This window comes from Heptranchias perlo, unplaced genomic scaffold (genome assembly GCF_035084215.1).
Source record: "Heptranchias perlo isolate sHepPer1 unplaced genomic scaffold, sHepPer1.hap1 HAP1_SCAFFOLD_44, whole genome shotgun sequence".
Taxonomy (NCBI): domain Eukaryota; kingdom Metazoa; phylum Chordata; class Chondrichthyes; order Hexanchiformes; family Hexanchidae; genus Heptranchias; species Heptranchias perlo.
Window position 1 is genome coordinate 3,633,579 of NW_027139453.1, and position 23,651 is coordinate 3,657,229.

General features: G+C 40.6%; 2 long non-coding RNA genes across 6 annotated transcripts in view; one reads left to right on the forward strand and one right to left on the reverse strand.

Annotated features, from left to right (window-relative positions):
* LOC137312869 (uncharacterized) overlaps nt 1-22,802 on the reverse strand; it is a 58,300-nt gene extending 35,498 nt beyond the window's left edge. The window contains exons 1-2 of the long non-coding RNA XR_010960893.1: nt 22,587-22,802; nt 12,508-13,010 (exon numbers count right to left, since the gene is read on the reverse strand). This is a non-coding gene — a long non-coding RNA (uncharacterized lncRNA). The remainder of the gene's footprint in view (nt 1-12,507; nt 13,011-22,586) is intronic.
* LOC137312868 (uncharacterized) overlaps nt 12,959-23,651 on the forward strand; it is a 45,593-nt gene continuing 34,900 nt past the window's right edge. The window contains exon 1 of one of the 5 annotated variants that reach the window (XR_010960891.1): nt 12,959-13,012. This is a non-coding gene — a long non-coding RNA (uncharacterized lncRNA). Of the gene's footprint in view, nt 13,013-22,867; nt 23,183-23,651 lie in introns of those variants that run through there. The other 4 variants (XR_010960892.1, XR_010960888.1, XR_010960890.1 and 1 more) reach the window with 4 other exon arrangements.

The window sequence follows — 23,651 nt, forward strand, 5'->3', positions numbered from 1 at the left end:
TTATTCCCTTCGTCAGGTGAATGAGTGAAAGGTTCTCAAATCGCATATCTTATTTTAGGCTGGGACACCATCTCACCAATCAAAAGGTGTCGTTGGTGTTCAGGCAGATTAGCCACGGAGAACAATACGTCCCAGTACACTGAATATACATTGTTCAAAGTGTGGCCTGTGTTCAGAGTGTTGTCTGTGCAGAGAGTGAATTATTTCTTCTGAGAGGAGTCTGTGTTCCGTGTCGGATCTGTGTTCATTGTCAGGCTTTGTTTATAAATAGATAGCTCAGACTATTTTATAAAGTATTCATCAGCTTGCAGAATGTGAGAGAAAGTGCGTCTTAAAGAGATAGATGGAGGCAAAGCTCTTTGAAGAAATTGGTTTTAAAACAGATTTTGAAGGCACTTGTAAACACCTTCGAGCCACTTTACAATTCAGGACATTTTAAGGACATCTTTACATTACTGGCACTAAATATTTTTAGGCCTGAACTCCGCTCAATTCTTTTATCTCAGGTATTTAGGCCCCAGGATTGAATGTCCATGTAACACAGGGCGGTGTCTCATAGATGGTTCTGGATGCAATTTTGTGAGAATTGCGCCTTCAACTAAACAGAATTCCTCCTTCCCCCTGAGCAATCTCGATATATTCTGTCGATGAGGTGGCTTTGTTGCTCGGAATCCAGATTAAGGAATTAAGTTAAAAACTGACCAAAGTGTCATATTTACAAGAAAATCAAATAAAATGGTGGAAATAACAAGCAGATTTACAGCATACTTAGAGAAAGAAATAAAATGGAGGAGAGGAAGGTTCGATGAAGAAGAGGAGGGGGAAATCTAAATGACACAAGTAATGATACAAAGCGGGGTGAAGCCACGGGGGATGAAGGAGAAATGAGGGGAGAGGAACAGCATCGTCCAGATGTACAATAAAATTTCCTGCACACGAACAAAAACATCTTCAGAATGGAGTCTGTGTTCAGAGAGGGGTCTGTGTTCAGATTATTGCCCTAATGCAGTGGTGGTCGGTCTTCAGTGTCAGGCTTTGTTTGTAAATAGATACATCAGATTACTTTACAAAGAATTCGATTTCACGCAGAATGTGGCAGAGAGAGAGAGAGAGAGTGCGGGTTCAACAGAAAATGGAGGAAAAGCCATTTGAAGAAATAGGCTTCTTTTTGCGTGCACATGATCGGCACCTCAGAGCAACGCTGCCAATTCAGGGACTTATTAAGAACACCGGCTCTCACAGTTACATTGATACCACCGCCTCCCACCCCGCTTCCTGTGGGCTCTGTGTTCCCAGCGTGGGGAGAGTTTTCAGAGTGGGGACAATGTTCAGTTTCGGTCTGTGTTCAGTGTCAGGCTTTGTTTGTAAATAGATATCGGAGATTACTTTACAAAGAATTCAACATCTCGCAAAATGTGATGCAGAGGCAGTGCGTGGTAAGGAGATAGGCGGAGAAAATAAATTTGAAGAAACAGGTTTTGAACAGGTTTTAAGCAGGTTTTTGTAGGCACTCGAAAGGCACCTTAGAGCAACTTTATCAGTTCAGGGACGATTAAGGATATCTCTCATTACTGGAACGAAATATATACGGGTCTGAGCTCCACACATCAATTATTTCTGAAACCTTTAGTCTCAGGATGAATGTTCCGTCGATGTGGTGGCTTTGTTGCTTGGTATGCAAAGTAAGGAATTCAGTTGGAAAATGACCAAAATGTTTCAGTTACTGGGACAGGCAGGTGAAATGGGGAAATTAAAAGCAGATTTAAAGAAGATTTATAGAAAGACGTAAAGAGGAGGAGAGAAGAATTCTGGAATGAAGAGGAGGGGGGAATGTAAATGACATTCGTAATGTTCCAAAGGTGGGAGGAACCAGGGGGGTGAAGGAGAAGTGAGGAGAGAGGAACAACATCGTCCAGATGTACAATAAAGCTCCATCAAGGCTAACACAGAAATCTTCAGATTGGGGTCTAAGTTCGGAGAGGTGTCTGTGTTAAGAATGGGTCTGTGTTCGGAGTGGGGACTATGTTTACCGTGGGGTCATTCTTCAGAGTGAAGTCCGTGCTCAGAGTGGGCTTTGTGCTGGGGGAGGGGGGTCCGTTTTGAGAGTGGGGGCCGTGCTCAGAGTGGGTTCTGTGTAGAGAGTGGGGTCCGTGCTCAGAGTGGGTTCTGTGTTGAGAGTGGGGTCCGTGCTCAGATTGGGGTCCGTGCTCAGCGTGGGGCCCGTTCTCAGAGTGGGACCCGTGCTCAGAGTGGGGTCCGTGCTCAGATTGGGGTCCGTGTTCAGATTGGGGTCCGTGCTCAGAGTGGGGCCCGTTCTCAGAGTGGGACCCGTGCTCAGAGTGGGGTCCGTGCTCAGATTGGGGTCCGTGTTCAGATTGGGGTCCGTGCTCAGAGTGGGCCCCCTGTTCAGAGTGGGGCCCGTGCTCAGAGTGAGGTCCGTGCTCGGATTGGGGTCCGTGTTCAGAATGTGGTCCCTTTTCAGAGTGAGGTCCGTCTTATGAGTGAGGGCCTCGTTCACAGTGGGGCCTGTGTTCAGAGTGGGCTCCGTGCTCAGAGTGGGGTTCGTGTTGAAAGTGGGGTCCGTGTTGAGTGTGGGGTCCGTGTTGAGAGTGTGGCCCGTATTCAGAGTGGGGTCCGTTTTGAGAGTGGGGTCCGTGTTGAGAGTGGGGTCCGTGTTGTGAGTGGGGTCCGTATTCAGAGTGGGGTCCTTTTTGAGAGTGGGGTCCATGTTGAGAGTGGAGTCCGTGTTGAGATTGGAGTCCGTGTTGAGAGTGGGGTCCGTGTTGAGAGTGGGGTCCGTTTTGAGGGTGCGGCCCTGTTGAGAGTGGGGTCTGTGTGTTGAGAGTGGGGTCCGTGTTGAGAGAGGGCTCCATGTTCATGGGACGGCCCTGTTGAGAGTGGGGGTTGTGTGTTGAGAGTGCGGCCCAAATTCAGAGTGCGGCCCTTGTTCAGAGTGCGGCCCTGTTTATAAATGGATAACTCAGAGGACGACTCTGGAGAAAAATGCTCAATTGGTGGAGGGCGAATTTCCATGGGATGAGAACGGTTCTGCCCAGGTAAATTGGAATCAATGATTGGCAGGCAAAACTGTAATTGAATAATGGGTAGCCTTTAAAGTGGAGATGAATCAGGTACAGTCCAGATACAGTCCCACGAGGGCGAAAGTTAGGTCAACTAAGGCCAGAACTCCCTGGATGACGAAGAAATAGTGAGTTAAATCAAGCAGGAGAAAAAGGGGGCGTATGACAGATGTCAGGTTGATAATACAAGTGAGAATCAAGCTGAATGTACGAAGATCAGAGTAGAAGTGAAAAAGGAAATGAGAGGGGCAAAGAGAGACGATGAGAATAGACTGGCAGCGAACAAAAAAAAGAAATCCTAAAGTCTTCGATAGGCATATAAACAGCAAACGGGTAGTAAAGGTAGAGATCTGACCGATTCGGGACCATAAAGGTGATCATGCACATGGAGGCAGAGGGCATGGCTGAGGTTCTAAGTGGGTACTTCGCTCCAGTCTTTAACAAGGAAGAAGATGCTGCCAAAGTCACAGTAACGGAAGATGTAGTTGAGATACTGGATGGGTTAAAAATTGATAAATATTAGGTACGAGAAAGGCCAGCTGTGCTTAAAGTAGATAAATCACTCGGTCTGGATGGGATGCTGAGCGAATTCAGGAGGGAAATTTTGCAGATACTGGCCATAATCTTCCAATCATTCCTGCATACGGGAGTGGTGTCAGAGGACTGGAGAATTGGAAATGTTACACCGTTGTTCAGAAAATGGAGTAAGGATAATCTCAGCAATTAAAGGCCAGTCAGTTTAACCTCGGTGGTGGAGAAACTTTTAGAAACGTTAATCCGGGACGATATTAACCGTCACTTGATCAATTGGGGATTAATTAAGGAAAGCCAGCACGGAATTGTGAAAGGCCGATCGTGTTTAATGACTTGATTGAGTTATTTGTTGAGGTAACCGAGAGGTTCGATAAGGGCAATGCGGTTGATGTTGTGTATATGGACTTCCAAAAGGCGTTTGATAAAGTGCTGCATAATAGGCTTGTCATCAATGTTGAAGCCACATGGGATAAAAGCGACAGCAGGGATTTATTAAGTAACATTAAGTAACATTAAGAATAATGGTGAACGATTTTTTTTCGGACTGGAGGGCTGTGCAGTGGTGTGCCCCAGTGGTCGCTACTGGGATCACAGCTTTTTGATATATATTAATGACGTGGACTAGGGTGTCCAGGGCACAATTTCAAAATTTGCAGATGAAACAAAACTAGGAGGTGTAGTGAACAGTGTGGAGGATAGTAATATACTTCAAGAGGATATAGGCAGCGTGGTGCAACGGGCGGACACGTGACTGAATAAATTTAACGCAGAAAAGTGCGAAGTCATACATTTTGGTAGAAAGAACGAAGAGAGGCAGTATGAACGAAAGGGCACAATTCTAAAAGGCGTTCAGGAACAGAGAGATATGGGAGTATATGTGCACAGATCGTTGAAGGTGGCAGGGAAGGTTGAGCTTGCGGTTTCAAAAGCATACGGGATCCTGGGATTTATAAATAGAGACATAGAGTACAAATTATGGAAGTCATGATGTACCTTTATAAAACACTGGTTCGGCCACAACTGGAGTATTGTGTCCACTTCTGGGCACAGCACTTTAGTAAAGATGCAAATGCCTTTGAGAGGATGCAGAAGAGACTTACTAGAATGGTTCCATACACCATGTTTCACTGTATTACTGTTCTGGTAATGTACCATCCCCTCATCACTGCTGTTGGTGCTTCTGATCCGTCTCTATATCCAGCTATTAATTGTATAACGCGTGTTTCAAAATTACTGTTCTTATCATTTACCATTCCCTCCTCCCTGCTATTGGTGTCCCTGATAATTCTCTATATCCAGGTTTTAGTTCTATTAATCATGAGTCACTTTATTACTGTTCTAGTCATTTACTGTGCCCACCTTGCTGCTCTTGGTGTCCCTGGTAATTCTCTATATCCAACTATTAGTTCTATAATCCATGAGTCACTTTATTACTTTTCTAGCATTTACTGTGCCCACCTTGCTGCTCTTGCTGTCCCTGGTAATTCTCTATATCCAACTATTAGTTCTATAAATCATGAGTCACTTTATTACTGTTCCAGTCATTTACTGTGCCCACCTTGCTGCTCTTGGTGTCCCTGGTAATTCTCTATATCCAACTATTAGTTCTATAATCCATGAGTCACTTTATTACTTTTCTAGCATTTACTGTGCCCACCTAGCTGCTCTTGGTGTCCCTGGTAATTCTCTATATCTAGCTATTAGTTCTCTAAACCATGAGTCACTTTATTAGTATTTTAGTCATTTACTGTGCCCACCGAGCTGCTCTTGGTGTCACTGGTAAGTCTATATATCTAGTTATTAGTTCTATAAACCATGAGTCATTTTATTACTGTTCTAGACATTTACTGTGCCCACCTTGCTGCTCTGGATGTCCCTGGAAATTCTCTATATCCAGCTATTAGTTCTATAAACCATGAGTCACGTTATTACTTTTCGAGCATTTGCTGTGCCCACCTCGCTGCTCTTGGTGTCCCTGGTAATTCTCTATATCTAGCTATTAGTTCTCTAAACCATGAGTCACTTTATCACCGTTCTCGTCATTTACTGTGCCAATCTAGCTGCTATCGGTGTCCCTGGTAATTCTCTACATCTAGCTATTAGTTCCATAAACCATGATTTACTGTATTACTGTTCTAGTCATTTACTGTGCCTGCCCAGCTGCTCTCGGTGTCCCTGGTAAGTTTTATATCCAGTTATTAATTCATTAGTTACTTTTTATATCAAGATTAGTGATGGACACTCCTGCCTGGTGGTAATTTCAGTCGTTCCTTTTTACATATAGAATACAGATGGACTATCTTCCATGTTGATAATTTGTGTAGTTACTTTTCATGTAAAGACTACTGATGGGACCTCCTGGCTAATGGTAATTTCAGTAGTTACATTATTTGAAAAGATTAGTGATGGACCTTCCTACCGATATAAATTCAGTAGTTGATTTTTATATTAAGATTAGTGATGGACCCTCCTGCCCGTTGGTAATTTCAGTAGTTACTTTTTATTTTAAGATTAGTGATGGACACTCCTACCTGTTGGTAATTTCAGTCGTTTTTTTAGGTGAAGGTTAGTCATTGGACCTCCTGCCTGTTGGTAATTTCAGTTGTTACTTTTGTTATAAAGATTAGTGATCGACCCTCCTGGCTAGTGGTAATTTCGCAGTTAATTTTTATATAAAGATTAGTGATGGACACTCCTGCCTGGTGTTATTTTCAGTAGTTACTTTTTATATGAAGATTCGCGATGGATAATCCTACCTGGTGGTAATTTCAGTGGTTGCTTTTTATATAGTGATAAGTGATGGACCCTCATTTCTGTTGTAATTTCAGTAGTTTTTTCTTCTACAAAGATTAGTGATGGACCCGCCTAGCTGTTGGTAATTCCAGTAGTTACTTTATTTAAAAAAGATTAATGATGGATATTGCTACCTGTTGTAAATTCAGTCGTTGCTTTTTATATAAAGATTAGTGATGGACACTCCGGCCTGGTGGTAATTTCAGTGGTTTCGTTTTATTTCAAAATAAGTGATGGACCCACCCACCTGTTGGTAATTCCAATAATTACTTTATTTAAAAAGTTTAGTGATGGACCTTGCTACCTGTTGTAAATTCAGTAGCAGCTTTTTATATGAAGATTTGTGATTGACCCTCATGCCTGTTGGTAATTTCAGTAGTTACTTTTTATATAAAGATTAGTGATAGACCCTCCTCCGTGTTGGTAATTTCAGTAATTTCTTTCCTTATAAAAAAATAATGATGGACCCTCCTGCCTGTTAGTAATTTCAGTAGATACTTTTGTTGTCTGAAGATTAGTGTAGGACCCTCCTGCCTGTTGGTAATTTCAGTAGCTGTTTTTGTATGAACAAATTAGTGATGGACCGGACTCCCTGGTGTTAATTTCAGTAATTACTTTTGATGTAAAGATTAATGATGGACACTCCCACCTGAAGGTAATTTCAGTCGTTACCTTTCATGTCAGGATTTATGATGGACACTGCCATCTGGTGGTAGTTTCAGTTATTTTTTAGGTATGGATTGTTAATAATTTCAGGAGTTTATTTTTTTCATTTATAAAGATGAGTGATGGACATTACTTCCTGGTGGTGATTTCAGTAGTTAATTTTTATGTAAAGATTAGTGATGGACCCTCCTACCTGTTGGAAATTTGGGTTGTTACTTTTTTTATAAAATGATTCGCGATTGACCCTCCTCCTTTTTGGTATTTCAGTAATTCCTTTTTGTACAAAGATTGTCAATGGACCCTCCTCCCTGTTGTTAATTTGGGTTGTTACTTTTTCTAAAGAGATTAGTGATTGACACGACTCCCTGTTGGTAATTTCAGTAATTACTTGTTATACAAAGATTGGTAATGGACCCTCCCACCTGTTGGTAAGTTCAGTACTTTCTTTTTTATATACAGATTAGTGATGGGCACTCTGACCTGGTGGTAATTTGAGTGATTACTCATTATATCAAGATTAATGACGGACCCTCCACCGATTTGGTAATTTCAGTGGTTACTTATTACATAAAGATTAGTGATAGACCCTCCTACCTGTTGGTAATTTCAGTAATTTCTTTCCTTATATCAAATAATGATGGACCCTACCACCTGGTGGTGATTTCAGTAGATACTTTTGTTATCTAAAGATTAGTGATGGACCCTCCTACCTGTTGGTAATTTCAGTAATTTCTTTCCTTATATCAAATAATGATGGACATTACCACCTGGCGGTGAATTCAGTAGATACTTTTGATATCTAAAGATTAGTGATGGACCCTCCTGCCTGTTGGTAATTTCAGTAGCTGTTTTTTTATATACAAATTAGTGATGGACCGGACTCCCTGGTGTTAATTTCAATAACTCCTTTTGATATAAAGATTAATGATGAACACTCCTTCCTCGTGGTAATTTCAGTCGTTCCCTTTCATGTGAGGATTGATGATGGACACTGCCAGCTTGTGGTAGCTTCAGATAATTTTTAGGTCAGGATAAGGGATCGGACGTCTTGCCTGTTGATAATTTCAGGAGTTTATTTTTTTCTTTTATAAAGATGAGTGATGGACATTACTTCCTGGTGGTGATTTCAGTGGTTAATTTTTATATTAAGATTAGTGATCGACCCTCCTGCCTCGTGGTAATTTCGTAGTTACTTTTTATATAAAGATTGGTGATGGATAGTCCTGCCTGGTGTTATTTTCAGTATTTACATTTTATATAAAGATTGGTGATGGATAGTCCTACCTGGTGGTAATTTCAGTGGTTGCTTTTTATATAAAGATTAGTGATGGACACTCCTGCCTGCTGGTAATTTCAGTGGTTTCGTTTTATTTAAAAATAAGTGATGGACCCACCCACCTGTTGGTAATTCCAATAATTACTTTATTTAAGAAGATTTGTGATGGACCTTGCTACCTGTTGGAAATTCAGTCGTAGCCTTTTATATAAATATTTGTGATTGACCCTCATGCCTGTTGGTAATTTCAGTAGTTACTTTTTATATAAAGATTAGTGATAGACCCTCCTACCTGTTGTAATTTCAGTAATTTATTTCCTTATAAAAAATAATGATGGACATTACCACCTGGTGGTCATTTCAGTAGATTCTTTTGTTGTCTAAAGATTAGTGATGGACCCTCCTGCCTGTTGGTAATTTCAGTAGCTGTTTTTTTATTTACAAATTAGTGATGGACCGGACTCCCTGTTGTTAATTTCAGTAATTACTTTTGATATAAAGATTTATGATGGACACTGCCATCTGATGGTAGTTTCAGTTATTTTTTAGGTAAGGATAAGTGATCGGACCTCTTGCCTGTTGATAATTTCAGGAGTTTATTTTTTTCTTTTATAAAGATGAGTGATGGACATTACTTCCTGGTGGTGATTTCAGTAGTTAATTTTTATGTAAAGATTAGTGATGGACCCTCCTACCTGTTGGTAATTTCAGGAATTACATTTTATGCAAAGATTGGTAATTTGGGTTGTTACTTTTTCGAAAGAGATTAGTGATTGACACTACTCCCTGTTGATAATTCCAGTAATTACTTGTTATACAAAGATTGGTAATGGACCCTCCCACCTGTTGGTAAGTTCAGTGCTTTCTTTTTTTATACAGATTAGTGATGGGCGCTCTGACCTGGTGGTAATTTGAATTATTACTCATTATATCAAGATTAACGACGTATCCTCCACCCATTTGGTAATTTCAGGAGATACTTTTCATATAATGATTAGTGATGTACCCTCCTACCTGCTGGTAATTTGAGTTGTAACTTTTTGATAAAATATTAGTGATGGGGTGTCCTGACCGTTGGTAATTTCAGTGGTTACTTTTTACATAAAGATTAGTGATGGGCCCTCCTACCTGTTGTTAATTTCAGCAGTTAGTTTTTCATGTAAGGATCAGTGATGGACCCTCCTGCCTGTTGGTAATTTCAGTAGTTACTTTTTATATAAAGATTAGTGGACACTCTTAACTGGTGGTAATTTCAGTCGTTATTTTTTTAGGTAAAGATCAGTGATAGGGCCGACTGCCTGTGGGTAATTTCAGTGGTTACTTTTTTATGTACAGATTAGTGATGGGACCCTCATACCTGCTGGTAATTTGAATTGTACCTTTATATGCAAAGATTAGTGATGGTCCCTCCTGCCTGTTGGTAATTTCAATATTTACTTTTTGTATAAAGATTAGTGATGGACCATCCAACCTGGTGCTGATTTCAGTAGTTACATTCATTTGAAATTAGTGATAGGCCCTCCTGCCTGTTGGTAATTTCAGTGGTTTCTTTTCATATAAAGTTTAATGATGGACCCTCCTACCTGTAGATAATTTCAGTCGTTACTTTTTTATATAAAATTAGTGATGGATCCTCCTCCCTGTTGGTAATTTCAGTGGTTTCTTTTAACATAAATATTGGTGATGGACCCTTCTCCCTGTTGCTTATTTCTGTAGTTAATTTTCATGTAAAGATTAGTGATGGTCACTCCTACCTGTTGATTATTTCAGTAGTTACTTTTTATATCAATATTAGTGACCGACAATCCTACCTGGTGGTGATTTCAGTCGTTATTTTGATCGGTAAAGATTAGTGATGGGACCCTCATAATTACTGATAATTTCAGTAGTTACTTTTTGTATTATCATAAAGTGATGGACACTTCTACCTGGTGGTAATTTCAGTATTTACTTTTTATATAAAAATTAGTGATGGCCCCTCCTCTCTGTTGGTATTTTGAGTTGTTACTTTTTATATAAAGATTATTGACGGACCCTCATTCCTGTTGGTAATTTCTGTAGTTATTTTTATATAAAATTAGTGATGGGGACCCTGCCTGTTGATAATTATTAGTGATGGACCTACCTACCTCGTGTAGTTTTAGTAGTTTATTTTTATATGAAGATTCGTGATGGATCCACCCTGTTGGTTGTTTCATTAGTTACGTTTTTCTTAAAGATTATTAATGGACCCCCTAACTGTTTGTAATTTCAGTAGTTTCTTTTTTTATATAAAGATTAGTGATGGACCCTCCTCCCTGTTGGTAATTTGAGCTCCAACTTTTTATGTAAAGATTAGTGCTTGGACCCTCAAACCTGCAGGTAATTTGGATTGTTACTTTTTGTATAAAGATCATTGATGGACCCTCCTGCCTTTTGGTAATTTCAGTAGTTACTCTTTGATGTAAACATTAGCGATGGGGTCTCCTGCCTGTTGGTAATTTGAGTTGTTACTTTTTTATGTAGAGATTAGTGATGGACCCTCCTAACTGTTTGTAATTTCAATAGTAACTTCTAATATAAAGATTAATGATGGGCCCTCCTTCCTGGTGGTATTTTCAGTATTTACTTTTTATATAAAAAATAGTGATTGACCCTCATACCTGTTGGTAATTTCAGTAGTTATTTTTATATAAAGATTAGTGCTGGGGCCCTGCCAGTTTGTTGATGTTTCTCCACCTCTGTCATAGAACCATTTATTTATACTGGCGTCCTCTCTCCTCAAAATTTTACAACCAGGATCATGTTCTGTGAAAACCCAAGCCCTGTTTTCTAGATAGTCGATCATATCTCTTATGATTCTGACTTTCCAAATGTTTACTAAATTCAGATCCAAATCCTTCTTAACAGTTTCTCGAAATATGGTCCCACATCCTCCTCTGGTAAAACAACATTTTCACATCTGCCGTCACTTTTAGAAACTAAAGGAAATATTTAGTTTCTCCCCAAAACTTCATCCATCACATCCCAGTCTTATAGATACTAGATCACATCTCTCATGATTCTGACTTTCCAAACGTGTTTAGAATGATTTGTAGATTCACAGATATAACACACAATCTGAACTCCAATTCATTGGAATGTTGACCCGTTCTCGTTTTCCATTTTTAATATAAAGTTACTTCTTCAAAACCTCCTTCCTTTTTCCTGCTAATAACTTTTCACTATTTCATAAATCTTCTGTTCCTGCTGCAACAGTTTTATTAATTCCACTCAGTGCTGGGACCCTCCGACCTGTTGATATTAAAAGTAACAACTCAAATTACCATGATTAACGGTCAAAACCACCTATCGTGCGAAAGATGGTTTCCGCACTGAACCGGTTTCCCCTTAAAACATTCCTGAAGTTTGTTTTTCTCGAAAGGTCGCGGCATTTCTTGAGTTGAGCCAGTTTAACAAACAACACCCGCTCAAACATACTTCAGCAAAAACAGAAGTCGCTGCTCCATTCTCCCACTTAATTCGCATTAAACTAATTAATTATAATTAATCAGGAACAAGTTTTGTCTCCGATTTTGCTCCAATCCTTTGATTGGATCGCTTTCAGTCCGGCCTCAGGTTTCCAGAGGCTGATTTCTCAGGTGCCCGGCAGATCGGGAGAATCGGCCATTGCGAATGTGTTAACCCTTTACTGAGCTGAACTGTGTGTTCGATCAGTCCTTGATCAGTTAAATACAAGTGTACCCGGAACAAAACGGTTCAGTGAGTGAAAAGAGCCAGTGTTACAGTTAAAAATAAAAGCATGTCGAGTGAGAAAGGACAGTTTCCCACCCGTGTTTACTGAATGTCAAATTCTAACATGGGGAGGAGACACCGCTGGACGAGGATGGTGGAAATCTCCAGAGTCCGTGTTCCTGCTTTCTGTCCTGTAACCGCTTTAAAATGTGTCTGTGGGGAGATTGGTGGGGTCCATGAAGGGATAAGCCCTGAAATACCCGGTGGAAAGTAACCGGCCTTCAGTCAGTGTCTGAGCGAACAATTAGTGAATTGTTCCATCCGCGAGGAATAGAGAGCTCCATACGCCGGGGAACATATCTGACCGCAGGAAATCGGCTTTAGAAAAGAGGAAGGGGCTGAAAATGTTAATTTAAAAACAAATTTCAACGACATTAATCTTACCTTGATCCCGCAAGGAATTTCCGTCTCTTAATGTCCGTGTGGATTTTACAAATTATATCCTTGTTATTTCATTACAATAAAGCGAGAACAAGTTCCTTGCTTTATTTTAGCGGTTCACAACTTGTGAATTTAATCCGATCCTTCTTATGTGAGATTCAGAGCTCCGCCCTCTGTGAAAGCTGCTGCCAGACATCAGGATGGATTTCAACACAAACATTCCTCTTTTCTTTCAGAACAGGGAGCGGCCTTTCTGGTGGAATCGAATCGAACCGGGTTGACAATTCGCTGCCACGTCAATTGTGAACAAAGTCATTCATAAATTTAACTTTTTATCATCTTGTTCCAGGGAGGTTCAGTAAAACAGATACTTGGTTCGAAATAAATTGTTACATTTGCATCAGGGACATTGTTTGCTGAAAGTCCCATCGGTTTTCTGATGTTTGCGCTTTCAACCCGGTGCCCAAGAGCCAGTGTTTCGTCAGAGAGCTGAGGACGGGCTGTTTCTGTAAGTGAGGACATTAACCATTTAACCGCCAAATGAAACTATCGCTGAGCATCAATCGCCTCAATCACTGTGCGAATGAGTACTGACTTTCCACAGTTACATTTATCAAAGTAAATATTCAGCAGATACACCAGTTGCATTGTTAAATCGGGAAAGGACCATTCCTGGTCTGTGCTTGGTATAAAGATTGGATTGCCCTCATTTTGAGGGGGTTCACAGACAGTTATAAATAGCCCCTCCCCGGGTTGGAAGTGTCCGAAGAGAGAAAGTGTTTGACGAAAGATTGTGGTGATAATTCCGAGGGACGGATTGTTGTGATCAACCACAGGGATAGATTGTGGTGATAATCCCGAGGGACGGATTGCTGTGATCAATCCCAGGGATAGATTGTGGTGATAATCCCGAGGGACTGATTGTTGTGATCAATCCCAGGGACAGATTGTGGTGATAATTCCGAGGGACTGATTGTTGTGATCAATGCCAGGGATAGATTGTGGTGATAATTCCGAGGGACGGATTGTTGTGATGAATCCCAGGGACAGATTGTGATGATAATCCCGAGGGATAGATTGTTGTGATCAATGCCAGGGACAGATTGTGATGATCATCCCGAGGGACGGATTGTTGTGATCAATCCGAGGGATAGATTGTGGTGATAATCCCGAGGGACTGATTGTTGTGATCAATCCCAGGGACAGATTGTGGTGATAATTCCGCGGGACGGATTGTTGTGATCAATGCCAGGGACAGATTGTGGTGATAATCCCGAGGGACGGATTGTTGTGATCAATCCCAGGGACAGATTGTGATGATAATCCCGAGGGACTGATTGTTGTGATCAATCCCAGGGATAGATTGTGGTGATAATTCCGAGGGACGGATTGTTGTGGTCAATGCCAGGGATAGATTGTGGTGATAATTCCGAGGGACAGATTGTTGTGATCAATCCCAGGGACAGATTGTGGTGATAATTCCGAGGGACAGATTGTTGTGATCAATCCCAGGGACAGATTGCGATATTTCCCCTTTTCTCTCCAATTTCCCCCTTGTTTTTTGACCAGGATTGAGGATTCATTCGGGCCGGAGACACAACCTAAAGTGGCGGAACGAAACATTCCCCAATATTAGTATTCCTGTGAATTCTCCCTCGACAGAACTTCTCTTTCTTACTTCTTTCAATCTATCGCTGAGTTAAACGGAGTTTTATTCATTTTGTAAAAATATTCAAACGAACGATTCATATAATTAAATATACTGTTAAATGGACAGTGTGGGTAAATGGTGGCTTTATATGTCATTAAATGCACTGTTAAATGGACAGTGTGTGTAAATGATGGGTTTATATATCATTAAATACACTGTTAAATGGACAGTGTGGGTAAATGGTGGGTTTATATATCATTAAATCCACTGCTCAATGTTCAGTCGGAGTAAATGGTGGGTTTATATGTCATTAAATACACTGTTAAATGTATAGTAGGAGTAAATGGTGTTTTTATATGTCATTAAATACACTGTTAAATGGACAATGTGAGTAAATGGTGGGTTTATATGTCATTAAATACACTGTTAAGTGGACAGTGTGGGTTAATGGTGGTTATATGTATCATTAAATACGGTGGTAAATGGACATTGTTTGTAAATGGTGGGTTTATATATCATTAAATACAAAGTTGAATGGATAGTGTGAGCAAATGATTTGTTTATATATCAATAATTTTACTGTTAAATGGACCGTGTGTAAATGGTGGGTTTGCATGTCGTCAGGGTACTTTAAATGACATTTCTAAAATGATAATAAGATTCGATAGAGAATTTCATAGAACGTACAGCACAGAAACAGACCATTCGGCCCAAATGGTCCATTCTCCACACTCACCTCCTCCCTTAATCTACCCCTATTAGCAAATTCCCTCAATTCCTTTCTCCTTCATGTGTTTAATTTGCTTCAATTAAATGCTACTCGCCTCTACTACTCCTTGTGGTAGTGAGTTCCACTTTCCAACCAATCTCTGGGTAAAGAAGTTCCTGCTGAATTCCCTATTGGATTTATTAGTGACTATCTGATATTTATGGTCCCTCGTTCTGGTTTCTCCCGCAAGTGGAAACATCTTCTCTACGTCCACCCTATCAAACCCTTACATAATCTTAAAGACATCTATCAGGCCACCCGTCCGTCTTCCTTTTGCCAGGGAATAGAGCCCCATGTTGCTCAATCTTCATTTGATAGGTATAACTTCTCCCTTCTGGTATCATCCTAGTAAATCTTTTTGTACCTTCTCCAGTGCCTCTATATCATTTTTATAATGTGGAGACCAGGACTATAAATAGTAATCAAAGTGTGGCCTAACCAAGGTTCTATACAAATTTAACTTCACTTCTCTGCTTTACATTTCTAGCCTTCTGGAAAGAACCGCATTGCTTGATTTGCTTTTTTATGGCCTTATTAACCTGCTTCGCTACATTTAGTGCTTTCTATATCTGTACCCCCCGAACCCCCCGCTCCTCTACCCTTTTTGGACAATTATTATCCAAGCAGTTTGTGGCCCCGCTATTTTTACAACCAAAATGTAATACCTCACACTCATTAAATACAGAGTAGACAATATCTTTGATGGAGGAATCCAGAACAAGGGGGCACAACATTAAAATTCGCGCTCGGCCCTTCAGGAGTGAAATCTGGACGCACCTTTTCGCACAAAGTTCACTGGAAATGTGGAATTCGCTCCTCCAAAAGGTTGTGGATTCTGGGTCAACTGAAACTTTGAAGACTGATAGCGGCAGATTTTTTGTGGTAAGGCTATCAAGCGAAATGAATCAAGGACAGGTAAATAGAATTCAGGTACAGAGCAACTATGATCTAATTAAAATCGAGAACAGATTCGAGGGGCTGAATGGCCTACTACTCTTCCTATGTTCCTATATTTAAACATGTGCTGGATTATCAATTCCGGCATTTGGTGAATGTGAAGGTTAACCAGAGTTTCTGTAAAATGACTTCAGCACTAGATGGTTTGTACGTTCCCTTTATATGGATGCAACATAGTACCAATATCGGTACAGCACAGGAGGTGGCCATTCGGCCCATTACGCCTGTGCTGGCTCTTAGAAAGGGCTGTCCATTTAGTCCCTTTCCCCTGCTCTTTCCCCATAGCCCTCCAAATTTCTCCCTTCAAGTTTTTATCCAATTCCCCTTTGAAATTTACTATTGAATCTCTCTTTTTGCCCCTCTTATTCCCTTTTTTTCGATCTCCTCTGTTCTTCCTGTATTCAGCCTGATTCTCTACTGTGTTATGAACCATACATTCGTCATAAGCCTCCGTTTTCTGTTTCATTTTAATCTCTATCTCTTTAGTCATCCAGTGAGCTCTAGCTTTGGGTGCCCTTCCTTTCCCCTCTCGTAGGGATGTTCTACACTATACCCGAACCAAATGCGCTTTGACTGGCTTTTTATATTTCATGCTGAGCTCCATCGATTCTGCACTTCGCAGAATTCTAGGGGAGCAAAGATCAGATATTCGGTGCAAGGGAATCGAAGGGAAACTTTGTTAAATATACTTTAGTAAACACACACATTGTTCCACCCTGTGTCCAGTCAGAATTAAACAGTTAAACCGTGAAACCAACCGGCGATTTTATTTCGGGGACGGTTAAAAGTTCAGTACAAGAGATTCTGTATCTGTAGATTTTAAATACCAAGGTCCTGAAATTGATGCTTTTTGTATCTGCCGAGATGCTAACCTGACGTGTCCAGGATTCTGGATTGCAATTCACCCCCCACCCAAACCCACGCTATCATAAGAATCTTGTTGTTCAGTCGATGAACAGTGAGACAGGTCAGAACATCGCACTCTCTGGCGCCGTTTCGGAGTCTCCGCCTCTGCCGGGCGAGTCCCAGCAGTTCTCCTGCACTCACCTGGCAGGACAAGGAAACACTTATTTTTTTTTAATACGTGAGTTTGACAGTGCAGTCCTTCTAACTGATCTGCTTGAACCGCAGCAATAGAAAGATAAGTTGATAGGATGCGAAGAAGTAGTGTGGGGAACGATCGTGTCGAGCATAAATCCAGGCAAATACCTTTTTGGCCAAGTGGGCTGTTCCTGTGCTGTCAAATTCCAAGTAATTCAATGAATATTTTTATTACACCAGCTCTTTCATCAATACAGATAATGTCAGAAATATCAGCCCCATATTGAGCTGGGATACGTCAGTAGTAAGAGGGCTATATTGAACATAGATACTATCAGTACTATCAGCCCCATATTGAGCAGATATACAGTCAGTAATAACCGCGTCAGATTAGCAGAGATGCTGTCAGTAACATCAGCGCTATAATCAAAAGGACACCGTCAGTATAACAACTCTTTCAGCATCACAAATATCCTCTCTGTTAAGCTCTGTAAAATCAGCACAGATAATGTCAGTTCTACCATCAATACAAGCACTGTCAGTTCCACAATCAGTACAGATACCGTCAGTAATTATAGCACTTTTTAGTTTCACAGGCTGAGAATTGAACTCACGATCCGAGCGCTGTTTTATAACCACGAGGCTTGCACTTTGAAACAGTCTCGAATCGCCAATACCTTGCCACATTCACTCGCCAAATTATATCAGGGACTCTGTGGTCGCTCTGATGCTCTGACTCGGGAAAACAACACCACCCCCCGCACCCCGGTTTTCGTGCCATTCGGGTGGTTTATTTCCCACATAAACCGGGTCTGAAGAATCCAATCCCTTTGAACCCCAGATCCCCACTCCTCATAAAGAGCAGAGTGGGTTGAACCTCCTCCCTCACTGAGGGGCCAATCAGAGATTTAAGAATACATTCTCATCCCACACTGAGAGGACAATCGGAGACCCATATAGGTGCACTTTCCAGCAGTCACCGGATTCCCTGGGTGTTGTCACTCCCGAAACCCACGAATACTGAGTCCGATTATCAGCGTCTCACCGCAACCCAGACTGAGCACCACACTGAGCGTTTCCTGTCTATGCATTTACCCAGTGTCACACTGCAGCCCAGACTGACCACGGCCCTGGGCCCTTCCTGTCTGTATATTTATCCAGTGTTCCACTGCAGCCCAGGGTGAACAAAAGAGACTGTCCACATCAACTGGGCAAATGTGTTAATGGTTAGAACTACTGATGATCAATGGGAAATGTTTAAACAAACATTTAACGAGATACAGAACCGGTTTATACCCCTGAGGGGCAGGAACTCTACTTGCCATAAAAAAAAACAGCCATGGACAACTAAAGACCTAAGGGACAGTATAAGACATAAGGAAAGGGAATTAAAAAAGGCAAAGAATGGCACAGATCCTGGCGAATGGGAAAGATACAAAGATCAACAAATGGTCACAAAACAGATCGTTAGAGCTACAAAAAAGAGTATAAAAAGAAACATGCAAGGGATATCAAAAACAATACGAAGTACATTTATAATTACATTAGGAAAAGGGGGATGGTCAGGAGCAGTTTTGGCCCCTTAAAAACTGAAAGTGGGGGTATTGTCATTGACAATGGGGAAATGGCGGACATGTTGAATAATTACTTTGCGTCAGTATTTACAGTAGAAAAAGAAGATAGCATGCCGGAAATCCCATGAGAACTAATATTGAATCGGGGACAGGGACTCAATAAAATTAACATAAGTAAAGCAACAGTAATGAAGAAAATAATAGCACCAAAGAGTGAGAAATCCCGAGGACCGGATGGTTTCCATCCCAAGGTTTCAAAGGAAGTAAGTGAGCACATTGCAGATGCCCTAACTATAATCTTTCAAAGTTCTCTAGATTCAGGAACTGTCCATCCAGATTGTAAAATTGCACATGTCACTCCGCTTTTTAAGAAAGGAGAGAGAGAGGGAAAGCGGAGTATTATAAACCAGTTAGCCTAACATCTGTTGTGGGGAAAATGCTGGAGTCTATAATTAAGAATAGGGTGACTGAACACCTCTGAATTTTCAGTTGATCAGAGAGAGCCAGCATGGATTTGTGAAAGGTCGGTCGTGCCTGATAAATCAGATTGAATTTTTTGAAGAGGTGACTAAAGTATTGGACAGGGGAATGTCAATGGAGGTTATTTATATGGACTTCCAGAAGGCATTTGATAAGGGCCCACATAAGAGACTGTTAGCTAAGATAGAAGCCCATGGAATTGAGGGAAAAGTACGGACTTGATCAGGAAATTGGCTGAGCGAAAGGCGACAGAGAGTAGGGAGCATGGGTAAGTACTCACTTTGGCAGGATGTGACTCGTGGAGTCCCGCAGGGATCTGTCTTGGGGCCTGAATTATTCACAATATTTATTAACGACTTAGATGAAGGCATAGAAAGTCTCATATCTAAGTTTGCCGATGACACAAAGATTGGTGGCATTGTAAGCAGTGTAGATGAAAATAAAATTTCTAAGCGGTATTGATAGATTAGGTGAATGGGCAAAACTGTGGCAAATGGAATTGAATGTGGACAAGTGTGAGGTCATCCACTTTGGTCAAAAAAGAATGGAACAGGGTACGTTCTAAATGTTAAAAAGTTAAAAACAATTGATATCCAAAGGGACGTAGGGGTTCAGGTACATAGATCATTAAAGTGTCATTAACAGGTGCGGAAAATAATCATTAAGGCGAATGGAATGCTGGCCTTTATATCAAGTGGACGAGAGTACAAGGGGGCAGAAGTTATTCTGCAGCTGTACCAAACCCTGGTTAGACCGCACCTGGAGTACTGTGAGCAGTTCTGGGCACCGCACCTTCGGAAGGACATATTGGATTTGGAGTGAGTGCAGCGTAGGTTTACTGGAATGATACCCGGACTTCAAGTATTAAGTTACGAGGAGAGATTACATAAATTGCGGTTGTATTCTCTGGAATTTCGAATGTTAAGGAGTGATCTGATCGAAGTTTATAAGATATTAAGAGGAACGGATAGGGTGGATAGATAGAAAATATTTCCGCTGGTTGGGGATTCCAGGAGTCGGGTCCACAGTGTAAAAATTAGAGCCAGACCTTTCAGGAGCGAGATTAGAAAACATTTCTACACACAAAGGTTGGTCGAATTTTGGAACTCTCTTCCGAAAATGGCAGTTGATACTAGCTCAATTGCTAAATTTAAATCTGTGACAGATAGCTTATTGGCAACCAAAGGTATTAAGGGATATTGGCAAAAGCGGGTCGATGGAGATAGATCACAGATAAACCATGATCTTATCAAATGGCGGAACAGGCAGGAGGGGCTGAATGGCCTACTCCTGTTCCTATGTTTCCTAATGAGCATTTTATGAGGTGAGGAATTTTACACCGTTCAATAATATTAACGCTAATGTATAATGTTATCAATCGTGTAACTTTAAACTGGTGCTGCACATTTATCTTTGGATTATCTTTAGGGGTCTTACAATCTCAGAACACACGACAAATATATAAGTTGAAGATTTGACGGTGTTTTACAATTATAATTCTCCATTGTGTGTGTGCCACGCTGTGTTGTGCGCAAAGGCAATAGCGACTGCTCAAACTATCAGTCCTGGTGCTTGCCTTTCCACACTGTGGGAATGTAAAAGCGATTGATCTTGGTCAGTAAATTTCTGCAAACTATATTTGAAGTTATTCTCCAGCATAAATGTACAACCAAGTTTGAGACCTTGTAAGACGCAGTTATCTGTTGTTTCAGTGACGCTCACAACCAGTGCAATAAACGGACAACAGCAACAAAAACTTACATTTACACCTACACTAATTACATTAGTGTAATCAAACACAAGATTCATTTGAGCAGGTACTTCCTTTTTTATATAAAGCCTACAGATCGGGCCCTAAAACCTGTTGGTAATTTGAATAGTTACTTTTTTAGATAAAGATTAGTGATGGACCCTCCTACCTGTTGGTAATTTGAGTTGTTACTTTTTTGTAAAAATTAGTGTTGAACACTTCCACCTGTTGGTAATTTCAGTGGTTAATTTATTTATAAAGACTTGAGATGCACCCTCCTTCCTGATTGCAATTGGAGTTGTTACTTTTTAGTTAAAATTAGTGGTGGGGCCCTGCTACCTGTTTGTAGTTTATGTCGTTAATTTTTATACAAAAAATACTGATGGACCATCCGACCTGTTTGTAATTTGATTTGTTATTTAAAAAAAAAAGTTTAGTGTGCATTCTTCTTCCTGTTGGTAATTTCCGTGGTTGCTTTTTATATCAAGATTAGTGATGGACCCTCATACCTGTTGGTGATTTCAGTAGTTACTTTTTATGTCAAGATTAGTGATGGCTCTTCCTACCTGGTGGTAATTTTTATGTGGTTACTTTTTGTATGAAGATTAGTGATGGACCCTCCAACTGATGTTAATTTGTGTAGAGACTTTTCATATAAAGTTGAGTGATGGACACTCCTACCTGTTGGTAAATACAGTAGTTTCTTTTTTAAAAAAAGATTAGTGATGGACTCGCCTGGCTTTTGGTATTTTCAGTGGGTTTTCTTCATGTAAAATTTAGTGATAGACCCTCCTCACTGATGGTAATTTCAGTAGTGACTTTTCATATAAGGAATAGTGATTGGCCCTCCTGCCTGTTGGTAATTTCAGTGTTGACTTTTTATATAAAGATTAGTGATGGACCCTCGAGCCTGTCGGTAATTTCAGCAGTGACTTTTGATATAAAGATAAGTAATGGACCGTCCGACCAGTTGATATTAGAAGTAACTACTCAAATTACCAAATTTAACGATCAGGAACCTCCGTTCTCTTTGAAAGATAGTTTCAGCCCTGAACCGGTTTCCCTTTTGAAACATTCCTGAAATGTGTTTCTGTCCGAAGGAAGCGGCCTCTCTTTCTTCAGTTGAGCCAATTTAACAAATAACACCCTCAATAACATAATTTAGCAAAAACCGAAGTCCCTGCTCCATTCTCCCATCTAATTCGAATTAAACTAATTAAATATAATTAATCAGGAATAAGCTTTGTCTCCGATTTTGCTCCTGTCCTCTGATTGGATCGCGCTCAGTCCGTCCTCGTGTAACCATAGGCTGATTTTCCAGGTGCCCGGCAGAGAGCGATAATCGGCCATTGCGAAAGAGTTAACCCTTTACTGAGCTGAACTGAGTGTTCGATCAGTCTTTGATCAGTTCAATAAAAGTGTACCGGGCACAAAACGGTTGATTGAGTAAAACGAGCCAGTGTTACAGTTAAAAATAAATGCATATAGAGTGAGAAAGGACAGTTTCCCAACCCTGTTTAATAACTGTCAAATTCTAACATTGGGAGGAGGCACCGCTGGACGAGGATAGTGCAAATCTCCAGAGTTCATGTTCCTGCTTTCTGTCCCGTAACCGCTTTAAAACGTGTCTGTGGGGAGATTGGTGGGGTCCAGTGAAGGGATAAGCCCTGAAATTCCCGGTGTAAAATCGCCGGCCTTCAGTCAGTGTCTGAGCGAACAATTAGTGAATTGTTCAATCCCCGATGAATAGAGAGCTCCCTACGCTGGGGAACATATCCGACCGCGGGAAATCGGCTTTAGAAAAGAGGAAGGAGCAGGAAAAGTTAATAAAAAAACAAATTGACACTACGTTAACCTTACCTTGATCCCGCAAGTATTTTCCGTCTCTCAATGTCCGTGCAGATTTTGCAAATTATATCCTGGTTATTTCATTGTAATCAATCGAGTGCAAGTTCTTTGCTTCATTTTAGCAGTTCACAACTTGGGAATTTGATCTGATCCTTGTTGTGAGATTCAGAGTTCCGCCCACTGTGAAAGCTGCTGCCAGACATGAGGATGGATTTCAACACAAACATTCCTCATTTGTTTCAGAACAGGGAGCGGTCTTTCTGGTGGAATGTTATCGAGCCGCGTTCACAATTCGCTGCTCAGTCAATTGTGAACAAAGTTGGTTCTAAATGTTCTTTTTCTAATCTTATTTCTGGAAATTTCAGTCAAATAGATACTTGTTCAGAAATAAATTGTCACATTTGCATCAGGGACGTTGTTTACGAAAGTCCCATCGATTTTCTGATGTTTGCGCTTTCAACCCTGCGACCAGGAGCCAGTGTTTCGTCAGTGAGCAGAGGAGAGGCTGTTTCTGCAAGTGAGGACATTAATCATTCAACCGCCGAATGAAACTATGGCTGAGCATCAATCAGCTCAAGCACTGGGGCAATGGACAGTGTGGGTAAATGGTGGGATTATATATCATTAAATGTACTGTTAAATGAACAGTGTGGGTAAATGGTGGGTTTATATATCATTAAATGCACTGTTAAATGGACAGTGTGGGTAATTGCTGGGTATATATACAATAAAATGCACTGTTAAATTGATAGTTAGTAAATGGTGGGGTTATATATCATTAAATACACTGTTGAATGGACAGTGTGGGTAAATGGTGGGTTTATATATCATTAAATACACTGCTAAATGGAGAGTGTGGGTAAATGGTGGGTTTATGTATCATTAAATACACTGTTAAATGGACAGTGTCGTTAAATGGTGGGTTTATATATCATTAAATGCACTATTAAATGAACAGTGTGGGTAAATGGTGGGTTTATATATCATTAAATACACTGTTAAATGGACAGTGTGGTTAAATGGTGGGTTTATATATCATTAAATACACTGTTAAATGGACAGTGTGGGTAAATTGTG